The sequence below is a fragment of the Tenrec ecaudatus genome, chromosome 8 (genome assembly GCF_050624435.1).
Source record: "Tenrec ecaudatus isolate mTenEca1 chromosome 8, mTenEca1.hap1, whole genome shotgun sequence".
NCBI lineage: Eukaryota > Metazoa > Chordata > Mammalia > Afrosoricida > Tenrecidae > Tenrec > Tenrec ecaudatus.
This window is the reverse complement of record NC_134537.1, coordinates 110,207,587-110,222,131: the sequence shown is the minus strand read 5'-3', so window position 1 is coordinate 110,222,131 and position 14,545 is coordinate 110,207,587. Positions and strand designations below refer to the sequence as shown.

The 14,545-nt window shown below is 42.2% G+C and overlaps 1 pseudogene; it reads left to right on the top strand.

Annotated features, from left to right (window-relative positions):
* The first annotated feature begins 6,634 nt into the window (after positions 1-6,634).
* Positions 6,635-7,889, top strand: LOC142454450 (histone-binding protein RBBP4 pseudogene; annotated as a pseudogene).
* Positions 7,890-14,545: the final 6,656 nt, after the last annotated feature.

Below are 14,545 nucleotides of genomic sequence, written 5' to 3'. Positions count from 1 at the left end.
ATATTATTATTGTCATTTCATGTCTTACACTGTCCGCGGTCTCCCTTCACTCTGTCTTCTATTTCTTTTGAACTTCCCATATTGTCTTGTATTGTTTAGCCTAAGCTACAGAGGAAAGTAAAATGTAATTAAAGATAAAGATCTGAATTTAAAGCCTACAATTATAGTACTTAATTTTTATATAACTATAGTCATTCATTATCTTTTTTAATAGTCAAAATCAACCCAAGTCAAGAACATTCACATTTTAGCCAAGCATGGCTGAGGAAGACTTCAACTTCATCTTTAGCTGAATATTTCTTCTTACTTTTCTTTGTTTGAATATTTCTTTTAAGCACTCAGTATTCATCCAGCCAGTTCGCATGCTGAGCATATTTTGTAAATCAAACTATAAATAGCTATAATAAATGTCATATGTAAATTAATCTATTTTCAAGGTTTCTGAGTACAACAGAGATCTGAATAATTTTTTGAATGGCTGACAAATACTTTTTCCATTTTTGCCTTTGGATATCTCCCAAACAACTGAGCAAATTTTCCTAAAACTGTTTCTACAATTCTTTGTCAAGTTAAAAATGGACATGGGAAAATTTACTTCTTTAGAAAAAATAATTAGTAAGGAAGTTCCATAGCCATGAAAATTAAGGGCTTAAATGAAATATGCTACTTCTCCTTCCAATGACGTAACAAAGAATACAGAATGGCAACAAGAAGGAATGACCACTGGACCACGGAAAAGAGTCACAATTCTTAGTGACCTACCACTGCTGGCCAGAAAAGTCTTCCGCATAAAAGTCTTTGGTAGCACACCAAGTTGTGGGGCTCTCAAGGCAATACTCTAAACTTACCTCATCATTGCTAAAACAGCTTAATGAAACCAAGTCAAATATGTGGACGGTAATTGGAGCTCTTCCTAACACTACTAAATTCTCTATACCGTGTAAAGACTGGCTCCTCAACAGGGATAATACACTACCCAAAAAAGAAAATGACCTTAAGAAATTAATATATCAGAAGACACAAAACAGAATGCTCAGAGAGAAAAACACAGAAAGATCTCATGGTGCCTGTCCCGCCCATAAACATTACAGGGAGAGAGAGAGGAGAATTCAAGACAAGAGAAAGAGATAGTTGGTCAGCAAATGGAAATGACAATAGAGCAGCTGTCTCTGCTGCCTGGGTTACCAGTTCAAGTAGTTTGTTTTTTACAAAGTCACAGCTAGAAGCATGAGCTCAAGCCATCTGTTAATCGTAGGAGTCTGTTTGTTTGTTTCCTTTACTTAAGGGCATTCTTTGCGTTCATTGTGGGAGAAGTTTAATTTGGCCAGAGTGTAACCGACCCTGGTACACTGACCCCACCAGTTGTCCTGACCAGAAGCTAGAACTAAATTCCAAATTCTCAGCTCCTGAAACAGCCCAGGTACCTGTAGGGAAAGAAATAAAACAGGCAGTACACGTGTAGTCGATTTGTTCTGGTCTATATTTCCCTAGAGTAGGCTACCCACTGCACATGAATGCTATGCCCTAGAACCTTCCAGGTGGAGTCTACTCCTGAGTAACAGCCCAGTGTCACACATCAAAGCTCCCCTGGCAGATCTCTGCGATGTAATTCCATCGAAGAGATATCCAGTGTTCTCCATCTGCTCACCATTTTATTTGTTAAATCTCCAAACTTATGACTCAAAAGAGGAAGTTTAATTAAAAGAGGAAGCAAGGGACCTTGAACAAGTCCATCTAGGGGTTTGGGACCTTGAGCACACAATGGGAAGAGGAGCCTTAGTCCCTCCTGTTTCCCTCACAGGAAAGTGATAATTAAGTGCTCTGAGATCCCTGGGAAAAGGGCTTATCCATGCATCCTATTTTGAAAGCATTCTCCTTTGAAAACCAAAGCCCAGAAATATCACTTCAGAAAGTGGAGAAATTACAGGATGCCCCCTGTCAAGCCCTAGAGACACGGAGGGAATATTTTTATAGAAACAACCCAGAGACAACAGTGGAGCTTCTTATTATTCTGAAAAACCTAAACAGGCCCTATATGTGCAAACAGTCTACTGAGCTTAACACATGTCTGTTCATACAAGGCCCCTGAAAGTACTTGAGAAAAAAACTCATATTTTACAATAAATCATCCTTGGATCCAACCTGATTTCTCTAATCTTACTATTTAAAAAACCAAACATTATGTTCATCGTACCACACTACAGATCAGACCCCAAACAGAAGGCTCCTTTTGTGATTCCACTTCACTTCCAACGTGTTGGCAGGGAAGAGGGTCTCCACATCCAAAGACCACAGTGATTCTTCAGCGCTTTTCCTTAGGAAATGCTCCCCCAAGCACATTCTCTGACACACTGTCATGACACATGCACAAAGAAAGAGGAGAGAAGAGAGACGGAACGGAGAGAAATAAGCGAAAAATCCTCCAATCCCAGTCCTTTGTGGAGCCCCAGAAAGAGGCCTAAATCTTATGTTTTTGGTCAAAAATCACAGTAACTAGAATTCAGATTCAGGTCATTCACTGACTGGTGCAACAGAGTTCCCTCTGCGTACCATACTCCACAGCCGTGCAGGACTAACAAATCCAGGATACAAGTGATGCATTAGGTAGGGCGTTCAAAACCATATACACTCAATGTTGAGGAATTACTTAGACACATTTCAAACATGTATGGTCTCTTTAGTTCACCCTTGTGTTCATGACAATGCAAAATCATTAGTCTAGGTTATGGAGGAAGTACTATCTCTCAAGTTCAGTTTTCCAATCCCAGCCCAGGTTTCTCTTTGAGGTCACCTGACTCCATGACTTCTGGGATTCCAATTAAAAATTTCTTCACATCTGAAGTTTTCCTTTGGTAAAGAATTATGGTCTGTAGCTGAATGGAAAAAACAAAATGTGCTCTGTACCTGCAATGGGACATTATTATTCGGCCATAAAGAGAAATAAAGTCCTGATGTTCCGCATGAATGAAGCTTGAAAACAGTATGCTGACACACAAGGACGACTAAGGTCTGACTGTACTCACCTGCACCCTAAGCCAGGCTCAGTAGAGAGCCCGCAGTGCGCGAGTGGGTACCAGGAGTGAGAGAGGACGAAAAGAGGAGTGGCTGCTGATGGAGCCTAGGGTTACTGTCCAAGATGAGAAAAAAGTAGGAAATGATCATGGTTAAAGTCGCAAGCATAGTGAGCGTAATTCGTGTCCCTGAATCGTGCCCATAAAAAGGACTGAAGTGAAAAATAAGTTATGTTTCTGTGAACCACAATAAGGAACTGTAAGTCAAGCTTGGGCCAAGTCCCTTGGACTACGTGCATTCTGGAAGTTTTCTCACACTTTTTTAACGTAGTGTTTCTCTAACACTCTGCTTTTCAACAGGTAGCCACTAAGCACGTCGCTCTTGAATTCAAATTAATTAGCTTTAACATTAAGTTCCTTAGACGCCCTGCAAATGCTGTTGTTCTTGTTGGGCGGCGAGCAGTCGCTTGTGACTCAGAGCCGTCCTGTGTGCAAGAGGAAGGCACGCTGCCCAGCCCGGCACCGTCCGCACAGTTGCAATGCTTGAGACCAATGTTGTAGCCACTGTGTCAGCCCGTCTCCTTGAAGGGCTTTCTCATCTTTGCTGCCCTTGCAACGTGGCAAGCATGATGTCCTTCTCCAGGGATTGGTCTCTCCTGGTAACATGTCCCAAGTCCATGAGATGAGGTCTCGCCATCCTGGCTTCTCAGGAGCATTCTAGCTCTACTTCTTCCAAGACAGATTCATTGGTTCTTTGGTTGTCCGTGGTGTTTTCACTGCTCTTCATTGGAACCCTAATCCAAATGCATTGATTCTTCTCTGAGCTTTCAAATGTGCACAAGTCCTGAACAAATGGTGGCTATGATATTGAGCAGTGGAATATCCAACGTTTCATCATTAGGAAAAGGTCTACTAGGCAATGATGCTCTAGAAAATACAGGGCACCAGCCCCTAATAAAATGTTTAAAAAAATACAGAACATCTTTTCAACTAGATTGTGACTTCCATAATGTTTTTTAATTAATTTGGATGAATACATGTGTTAAATTATTCCACAGTTCAATCATGCCTGGCGTTGTACATTTGCTACCACGATCAGTTTCCATTCTTTTTCTACATGGACCCCTTCACGTCATCACCCCTTTACCCTGCCACCCTTTCTGTGTCCCCCTCCCTCCAACCACCTTATTCCACTCTCTGATTCTCTAGGTTTATCAGTCCTGGTTCTCATACCCCCCCAAAAAACATGTACCTCAACTTCAAGAGGGCGACCCCCAATGACATAACACTCCCGAGATCCCCCCTAATACATGCAATCAAAAACCAAACAATGCAATACAACCCAAAATACATACGATTTTGAAAACCAGATCATCTCTAGCATGCATCCTAGGAGGAATCTGCTGACAAGTTTTAACTGTTCAAGTCAGGCTTCTGCCTTTGACCTTTGATATTCCACTGACTGAGGCACTCCGTTTAGTGACCACGTTCCTCCTCTTAATTGTGGGTGGAAGGAGCTGAACAGAGTTTCCACCTGTGAAGCTTGAATTCCGCTGCCATGCATTCTTGTCAAATATCGCACTCTAAAACCCAACTCTTATTTTTTGGTTTGTTTTTTCCCCCCCTTTAATGCCCAGTCAAGATGAGCTTTCATTTTCCCTGCATTTTATTGGAAGTGGAGAATTTATAGGATGGCCCAGATTTTTTCCCCAGTTTTTATGTTGAGGTTACTGTAAAATCACAAGCAATTGTGAGTAAATAATACGAAGAGACCTTGAATACCTTTACCCATTCTCCCAATGGTTGGTTGAATCTTGTGTAACCATAGCACAAAACACAAGCAGGAAATTGACATGGATACAAGTCACCTTAACAAAATTCATCCATTTTCTCTAGACTTGTTTGTGTGTGAATGGATTGTGTGTGTTGTTATTAGGTGCCATTGACCCGTTTCCTACTTCCTACTCTGCCTACAACAGAATGAAATACTGCCTTGTCCTGCACCATCTTCACAATTGCTTGTGTGTTTCAGCCCATTGTTGCGACCACTGCAGTCAATCCAGTGTGTTAAGGACCTTTCTCTTTGTTGTTGTCCACCTCTTTACCAAGCATGATGTCCTTCTCCAGGGACTGGTGTCATTCTTGCCTCTAAGGAACATTCTGGCTGTACTTCTTTCAAGAGAGATTAATTTATTCTTTTGGCTGTCCATGGTATTTTCAATATTCTTGACCCGACCACAATTCAAATGCATCAATTCTTCTTTGATCTTTCTTAGCCAAAATCCTTAGTCAACTTTAACATAATATGAGGCAATTTAGAATACTATAGCTGGGGTCAGCTTCACCTTAGTCTTCCAAATAACATTCTTGCTTTTCAACACTCTAAAGAGGTCTTATACAGCAGATTTATCCAATGTGGTACATCTTTTGATTGTTTGACTGCTGATTCCGTGAACATTGATTGTGAATCCTAGCAAGCGAAAATCCTTGACAACTTCAACCTTTTCTCCATTTATCATGATGTTATCTTGTGATTTAGTTGTGAGGATTTGGATCTTCTTTACATTGAGTTGTAATTCATATTGAAGGCTAGAGAACAGCCACAATGCTCTCTAGAAATGAGAGTGGCTAGATATCATCTCACATACTTTGGACAGGTCATCAGGAAGAACCAGTCCCCGGTGAAGGGCATCATGCCTGATAAAACAGAGGGTCTTCAAAAAAGAAGAAGGCTTTCAGTAAGATGGATTGACACAGCAATTGCAATAGTAAACATAGCAACAATTATGAGGATGGCACAAAAACATTCTGCAGTGCACAGGGTTACTCTGATTCAAAATAAGCTTGATAGCATGTGACGACAATGATAATTGTGTTTAAATATCCTGCAAGGCATCAGTCTTACAAAGATAATCAAGACTTGGCCCTGAACTTGAGAAGTTCACAACAGTAGTGGTGGTAGCTGCTGTTCTTATTGTTATTGTTATTGCTGTTAGGGGCTGGTTAATCTGATTCTCCTCATAGCAACCTCAGGTGCAACATAACAAAGTACTGCCCAGTCCCGGGCCATCTTCATCACCCCTGCTATGTTTGAACCAATTGTTGCCTCTGTGTCCATCCATCTTGTTGAGGATATTTCTCTCTTTTCCTGGCCCTCGATTTTACCAACCATGTGATTCTTTGTTCAGGACTGGCCCCTCTTGATAACACACCAAGTCTCATAATCTTAGCTTCTAGGAAACATTCCAATTGTATGATAGATGTCACTGTAGCTACAGATATCAATATATGATGGGGTTTCAAAATTTTTGTGGGAAAATGTCATAATTTTATTTCACCTTCCACAAACTTTTTAAAGCCCCCTTGTGTTTTGGCAAGACAAATTTGTTCATGCTATATTCTCCTGGCAGGCCATGATATAATCTCCACCAACACCACAATTCAAAGGTCATCAGTCATCAGTCTTCCTGATTTGTTGTTGAGCTTTCACATGCATATGAGGTGATTGACCATACCATGGCCAAAAAACAATAGAGGCTACCTCCCCACCACCACCACCACCCTTTCCACAAAGCTAGACCCTGGGATCCTTCAGGCATGCCCCAGCTGGCAAGGTAGCAGCCTTTGATGATGCCGTGAAATAATGTATAATTAATGAAGAGTAAACAATGTAGAAAAAGGAAAAAATATATATATATATAGAGAAAAAGAACACACTTTCTTTTATAATTTGGTGATGATGGATGCTCTATAGTGGCCGAGGCTGTCTGCACAGTGGCTTCCAGATGTAACCAGACCAGAAGGGAAAGACTTCAGCATCCATCGAGCAACTTGTCCTGGGATCACACACATCGGATGAGCAAAAATACAGCGTGCAGCTGCCTAACGAAGATGCTCGCTTTGATGCCTCACACTACCACAGTGAGAAAGGAGAATTTGTAGCTTTGTGTTCTGTCAGTGGGATGATTGAAATAGAAATTAAAATCAACCATAAAGGAGAAGTAAACTGGCCTATCGTATGCCCCAGGATCCTTGCACTATTGCAGCCAAGATGCCATCCAATGAGGTTCTCTTTTTCTGACTACACAAAACGTGCTCCTCTCTCAGACACTTCTGGAGAGTGTAACCCAGACTTGAGATTCTGTGGACATCCAAAAGAAGACTATGGAGTTTCGTGGACCCTAAATCTCAGCCGGCACTTTTTAGTGATTCAGGTGACCATAACCATCTGCCTGTGGGTCATCAGTGCTGTTTCAAAGGAAGGAAAATTGGTGGATGCAAGGACCACCTTTACTGGTCATACCACAGTAGTTGAAGATGGTGCTTGGCATCCACTTCAAGAGACTCTGGTTAGGTTGGTTGCTGATGATCAGATCAAATCAGAAGTATATCATCTGTGATACTGGTTCAAACAATTCTTCCAAACCAAGCCACTCAGTTGATGCTCACCCTGCTGTAGAGAACAGCCTTTCTTTCCATCTTTATAGTAAGTTCATTCTTGCCACAGGCTCAGCCGGGATCAAAGTCATCTGAACCTCAAGTCACATCCCTTTGAGTCACATAAGGATGAACTATTCCAGGTTCGGTGGTTGCCTCACAATGGCATTCTCTTGGCATCCAGTGGCACTTGTTGTAGGCTCCATGTCTGCGATTTCAGTAAAAGCACAGAGGAAGAATCCCCAGAAGATGGACCACCAGAGTTACTGTCTACTCATGGTGGTCACACTGTGATGATATTTGATTTCTGCTGGAATCCCATTACATCTTGAGTGCCTCATTCTGTATCAGAAAATAAAATATCAGGCAAGTTTGGCAGATGATATTTATAATGATGAAGGCCCTGGAGGAAGTGTGGATCCAGTGGGACGAGGATCCTAGATATGTCTGCACTTGCGATTCTAGACTCCCCTTTTGCTCTCAACCAGGAGATCGATATTACCACTGGTTCTGAGAGAAGACTATGTCTGACTCTCGCTCCAAGGTACCATCAGCAATGCTGTCAGCCCGAACAGTTGGGTATTGCCTAATGTTAACTGGAAGCCTTAGTTAGCAAAGCCACAGATTTACATTAAATTTTCTTTTGGAATTTTCTGGAAGTGAACCCAGGTCTGAACTAGCCAAAGAAAGGGGAGCAAATGTACATGGTGATTTTTCTTCTTATGCTATCATCCCAGATTTTTCTGACTCAGTTAAGTAAAAGTTAGAGCTGACAAGAATAGAGCCATGTGAGACAGGTGTCTCCGCCATCAGTACAATACTGCAAGATACCATGTTTATCCAGGGTGCAGTGGGAATTCAAGTCATGTATTGATCCCTACTCAAAAATCTTCACCATGGATTGACTCAGATGTACTTAATATTCAAAGTGACACCTTTACCTTTAAAGTGTTTACTCATTGGACTGCTAACTTCAAGGTCAGCAGTTCAAATCCACCAGCCACTCTGCAGGAGAAAAGTGAGGCAGCCTGCTCCCTTAAAGATTTACAGCCCCAGAAAACATAAGGAGCAGTTCTCCTATTCCCTACAGGGACTATATAAATTGGAAGAAAATCCACTGCAGTGGGTTTTTTGCAGCACATTTGTTCAATGCATCTGTTGTTTTCTTGACTGCTGCTTTCTTGAGCATTGACTATGGAGATAGATGTAGCTGTAGCTACAGATATCAATATATATAAATATAAAACTACTATCAAGTCAATTCTGACTAACAACATCCCAATTGGACAGAGTAGAATTGCCCCTGTGGGTTTCCATGACTGTAGATCCTTATGGGAGTAGAAAGACTCATCTTTCCCTGGAAGAGGGGCTGGTTGTTTCTACCTGGTCACCTGTAGTTTTCAGCCCAACACATAACCTACTACACCTTCAGGGCCCCTAGAGATAGAAATAGAAAAAATAACTATAATCCAGTCTAAAATTAAGGTGTGTATAAAACATCAAAGGACCCTAGACAATAATCATACAAAAAGGACCCTAGACAACAAGCACACAAAGAAGAGGTCAGGGAAATGATAGTTGAGCTCAAGGGGGGGAAATGAGATTTGAGCTGATCTTGAAATGTGATCTGAAAGCCATAGATAGAAGTCACAAAAAGGTCTATCTTCCACTCACGTACTCCCTCAATGCAAGAACACTTTGTTCTAATAACCTGGCATTCCGTGATGCTCACCTTCCCAACACAATCGCTGAAGGCAAAATGGGTGCATAAGCAAACGTGATGAAAAAAGTAAGATGATGGTGACAGGCTCTCAAAAGATATAGTGTCTGGGGTCCTAAAAGCTTGAAGATAAACAAGTGGCCATCTAGCTCAGAAGCAACAAAGTCCACAAGGAAAAAGCACACCAGCCTATGTGATCATGAGGTGTTGATGGCATCAGGTATCAGGCATCAAAGATCCAGAACAAAAAATCATTATCAATGTGAATGAGGAGGAGTGCAGAGTGGAGATCCAAAACCCATATGCAGACAATTGGGCATCCCCTCACAGAAGGGTCACAAGGAAGAGAGGAGCCAGTCAGGGTGCAGTATAGCACCGATGAAACATACAACTTTCCTCTAGTTCTTTAATGCTCCCTCACATCCACTATCATGACCCCAATTCTACCTTACAAATCTGGCTAGACCACAGCATGTACACTGCTACAGATAAGAGCTGGAAACACAGAGAATCCAGGACAGATAAACCCGTCAGGACCAATAATGAAAGTAGTGAAACCAGGAGGGTGAGGGGAATCTGGAAGGAGAAAGGGGGAACCGATTACAACAATCTACATATATCTCCCTACCAGGGGGGCAGATAACAAAAAAGTGGGTAAATGGAGACATCAGTCAGTGTAAGACATGAAAAAATAATAATAATTTATAAATTATCAAGGGTCTATGAGGGAGGAAGGGTGGGAGAGAGAGGGGGAAAATCAGGAACTGATACCAAGAGCTAAAGTAGAAAGAAAATGTTTTGAAAATGATGATGACAACATACATACAAATGTGCTTGACACAATGCATGGATGAATGGATTGTGATAAGAGCTGTAAGCACCCCTAATAAAATGATTTTTTAAAAAAGGTCTATCTTGAAAAACTAAGAAATGCTTTCCCCAATGAGAACTTTGACTTCAGAATGCTTCCTCCATGTGGATCCCTCTGTCAGCTTATTTAGCTGCAAAATGGGCTGATAATGTCTCCTTGCCCTCACATAGAAACTGCAAACTCAGTGCCATCAAGTCATCTCCAGCCCATAGCTACCCTATAGGGCAAGGCGCAACTGCTCCTGTGCGTTTCTAAGACTGTCACTGTTTGGGGGGGTTTCAAACTGCTGACCCTGTGGTTAACAGCCCACGGTATAACCCACGCTGCCAAATGACTCTGACGCATGATAAATGGAAATCATGAGTGAACCCACAGCACAGGTCTCCATGCTCTTGCATGGCACCCACTGCCGGAGGCTGCGCTGACACCAGGGAATCTCGGAGGTCGGCTTCCACCAGACAACCAGCTGCACCCTCCGATGTTTCCATGATGTCTGGGAGTATCTGCTAGGCGAACGGCCTGAGCCCATGAAAAGAGTTAGAAATGTGGTTGAGCCTATTTGATGAGACAGCCAGATAGACTTGGAGGTCTGCCATCAAGATGGAGACATTTGTAATACTCGAGCAAACGCAAAAGCAAAACGATCACGCTGACAGACGTGTGGCCTGCCTGAATGTGAGAGGCTGCCGAACGTGGTCGAGGACTCTGGGCTGTCTGCACGATGTGGTCGTGTCTCATGGTTGACCAAATTGCCAAGTTGTTTCTTGACCCAGAGGGTTGACATAGCACTGTGTATTTTAAGCCTCTATCACATTAGGGGACGCATATCAAAGTGATATTGCTCTCAACTAGACTTACAGGGTCTCCCCAGGGACATAGTCCAGGCTCTTCCAGTTCTTGTCAGAAGTGCACTTGGGGAAATAACATTTGTTGAAATTGTCTCGATAAGAAACTGTCTACCTCATGCTCAGGGAGGACGACACCAGAGAGCTGCCTCCGTAGCTCTGGAGGATGCTGTTCTAGACAACTCTCTGAAGCCTCCCTGCCTGCGCAGCCAGCATGCGATGGAGGCTGCTATCCTGATCAGCATATAATGCCCACCTCTTTTTATTTTAATGAAACCTATAGAAAAGTTTCCCTGCGCTATCAGTACAAGGCAAGCTCTGAATCTACTGAAAATTTCAAACAAAATTGTATGGATACCATGTCTATTGCTGCTGATTTTATTTATGTGCCCTTTGCATTGGCTACCAGGAGGCGCATGCCCAATTTCAATCTCTGTGCCTGCATTGAATCCATGGCATATGTTTAGTGTTCTTTTTTTTTCTACACTTATTTTCAAGGAGCCTCCTGGTGCAATGGCTAGGGACTCAGCTGCTAAGCTAACGCTTGGCAAGCAACACATACTCTCATCCTTCATGCTTTGATCCTCTTGTACTATTTCTGTAGCATCTGATAAATAGAACCCCAGCAAGGAGAACAAATGTTGGCTGTCTATAATTTACACAACTCAGGAGGTGGCATCACCATGTTTGTTAGTGTTTTAAGTCCTAGCAGAAATTGTCTGCCACAGTGCCTAGTGAATCTAGTACCAGGAGCCCCTTTCTTCTGGACGCCCACTAGATTGTTTCATTTCATCAAACGACTGCCTTTCGCCTTGTCTGGCTCCTCAGAAGGCCTAAAAGGGTAGTGTGGGCAAAAGGAATTCATGGTTACAGTTTTGAAGCAGTCTCACTTCCTTACCAAAAAGAATTGTTTAACGATTAAGTAAATATGATTCAAGGTTTATAGATCCACAAGACCTATTTCATATATCATTTAAAGATTGCTCTTTCTCTTAACCCATTTTTGGGTGCAAAATATAGCAGACATAACTATAACTTAATCATTCTCTTAACTTGGATTTCCTTGAAAGCAGAGCTTTAGAAAAGGCTCACATGTGAGCATGTTACTGCGGTAGTTACATAATCTGTTGTCAATTTGAGACTTAAGAGTGAAAGGGTGGAGTTTAGCCTGTCAATCAGGTCGCAGCTTGATGACCTCATTTGGAGGCACTAAGGAGATAAATAGCTCGCTGGAGGTGGGACACATACACACTCCCTGAGAGACATCCTGTTGAGAAGCCACATGGAGACAAGCTGATGGCAGCCAGAGCCTTGGAGCTGGAGGAGCCAAGTGGAGACCCCTGCCAGCGCTGAGATGCTTCCACTGTCACTGGATCCACAAGACTTTCCACCAACTGACCTCTAATCTTCCTGCATTCGGCATCATTGCATGTGTTTCATAAGTCTAAAAAGGAAGTTACAGGTTGGTATCAGCTATATGAGCTAATATTGGACTTATGGACTTGATCTGGACTGGGCTGGGATGTTTTCTCAATATTCAAATGCTCTTGTATTTAAAGCACTCTCTTATACACATATGAGTATCTATGAACTTGTTTCTCTAGTCTACCTGGACTGGCACAGTTACTGAGACCCAATTCTAGAGAGAAGGTGTTGGGGGCAGTGTCAGCAAAGTAGGCAAAGAGTGGGAGCCATTACAAATGCACATGTCAAGTTGGCTTCCACTCTATAAAGTTCTCAGCGCTACAAGACTAACTGAGAAGCCATTTGAAATAGATTTTAAATCTGTCAGGAGAGGGAGAGAAAGAGAGACATGCTTCTACCAGTTCCCAAGTCCCATGGAACAAATATCCACCCTCTGTGCATTAACATCTTAGCACTCCCAGGCTCACATGGGTGTATGTATGTTTCCATGATGCTCCAGGCTGCAGCAGCACCGGAGGAGCTGACAGATGGGAGTTGACAGTGGAGTTGGGACAGAGGCATCTGCCTGAAGCAGATCAGATCCCTCCCAGAATGACCCACCCACAGTATCTGGCCATACTTCTGGGGCTTCCTAAAACCACATAAGCATGATGAACATAAGTATTGTTACTAAATAGGACACGCAGTGAATGTTGAATTGACAAATGTTAGACTATACTTTTTCCCTGATCTGTCGACTGTAGTTGTGAAACTTTAGAAAGGAGGGCGGAATGAAATGTCTGCTTAATAGAATAAAATCAATCTGTGCCCAAAACATAGGCCGGAACAAAAACCAAACGTGATCTTAATGTGGCAAACAATTTCTTAAGATCATTTTATTGAGGACTCTTACAACTCTTGTTACAATCAATACATCAATTGTATCCGACATATTTGTACATATGTTGCCATCGTTCTTTTCTAGACATTTACTTTCCATTGAGCCCTTGGGATCAGCTCCTCTTTTGCCCTCCCCCACCCCACCCTCATGGCCCCTTGATAAATTACAGATTGTTATTATTTTCATATCTCACACCAACTGCTGTCTCCTTTCCTCTCTGGTTCCTGTCGCTCTTCCCCCTGCATGGGCGGGGGCAGTGTGGTTATGTGCCATTCGTTGCGATCGGTACCCCTTCCCTCCCCACCTCTCTCCCCCTTCCCCTTACCTTTTTGGTATCATTATTGCCATTCCTGTTACTAGGTTCCATGTGTCGTGAGCTTTATCTCTTGCCTATACCTATGTACGTGCTCCTGTCTAGTCCAGAGTGGGAAGCAGCACTGGGGTGATGACAGTGGGGGGGTGAAGAGGTCTCAAGGGATCAGAGGTATATGTGGCAAACAATTTATTACATACATATCTACCATAATACCACGAAAGTTATTTTTTTGAACAATACAAAAAACACATTAATCTGGGATGAGAAAAAGAATCAAACATTAAATTATCCATTGCTGCTAAAGAATATTTGGAAGAGAAATAACCCATTGTATTTTGATATAATTATTACACAAAATTAATAAATAGCATCAATGCAGGTGTGACAAGATACCAGATAGCAAAGATGGAAACATGAGGGATCAACCTTTACTTTGCTAACTGCAAAGCTCTGCACTCTTATCTTCTGAGTGAATGCCAACGGGTAGGAAGAAAACAGCAGCTCTTTAAATGGAAAATACATTTTCCTACGTCAGGGATGGGAAACATTTTTTCTGTCAAGGGCCATTTGGATATTTATAGCATCACTGGTCGGCTATACAAAATTATCGCCTTGAAAATTAGTTTGCTATATTTGGTCAAACATTTAATTAACTCACTCCTAATGTAATGGCTGGGACTGCTTCTCTTTGGTGAGGCATGCGATGTCAACTGGTGTTGATCATTTTCCAGGCCTTATTCTACAGCCCAAGGGCTGGACGTTCGCCCCACCCCCACCTCCACCCCCCACCCCGTATGACATCCAAAGAATATTTAGGAGCGTTGGCAGCCTGAGATTATCAGAACATAAAATTCCAAACTTTTGCTATTGCCATTAGAATTTGCAGCAAAGACATTTAGCTCCAGTAACAGAAGGCAATTGCAAGAACAAACCAGAAGCCGTGAACAAGGCTTCAGGCTTTCTTACACCTTGGATAATGAGTGGCAGCTCACTGTTTCTTGGCAAAGTGGATTTTTTAATGCATTATTAAAATACATAAT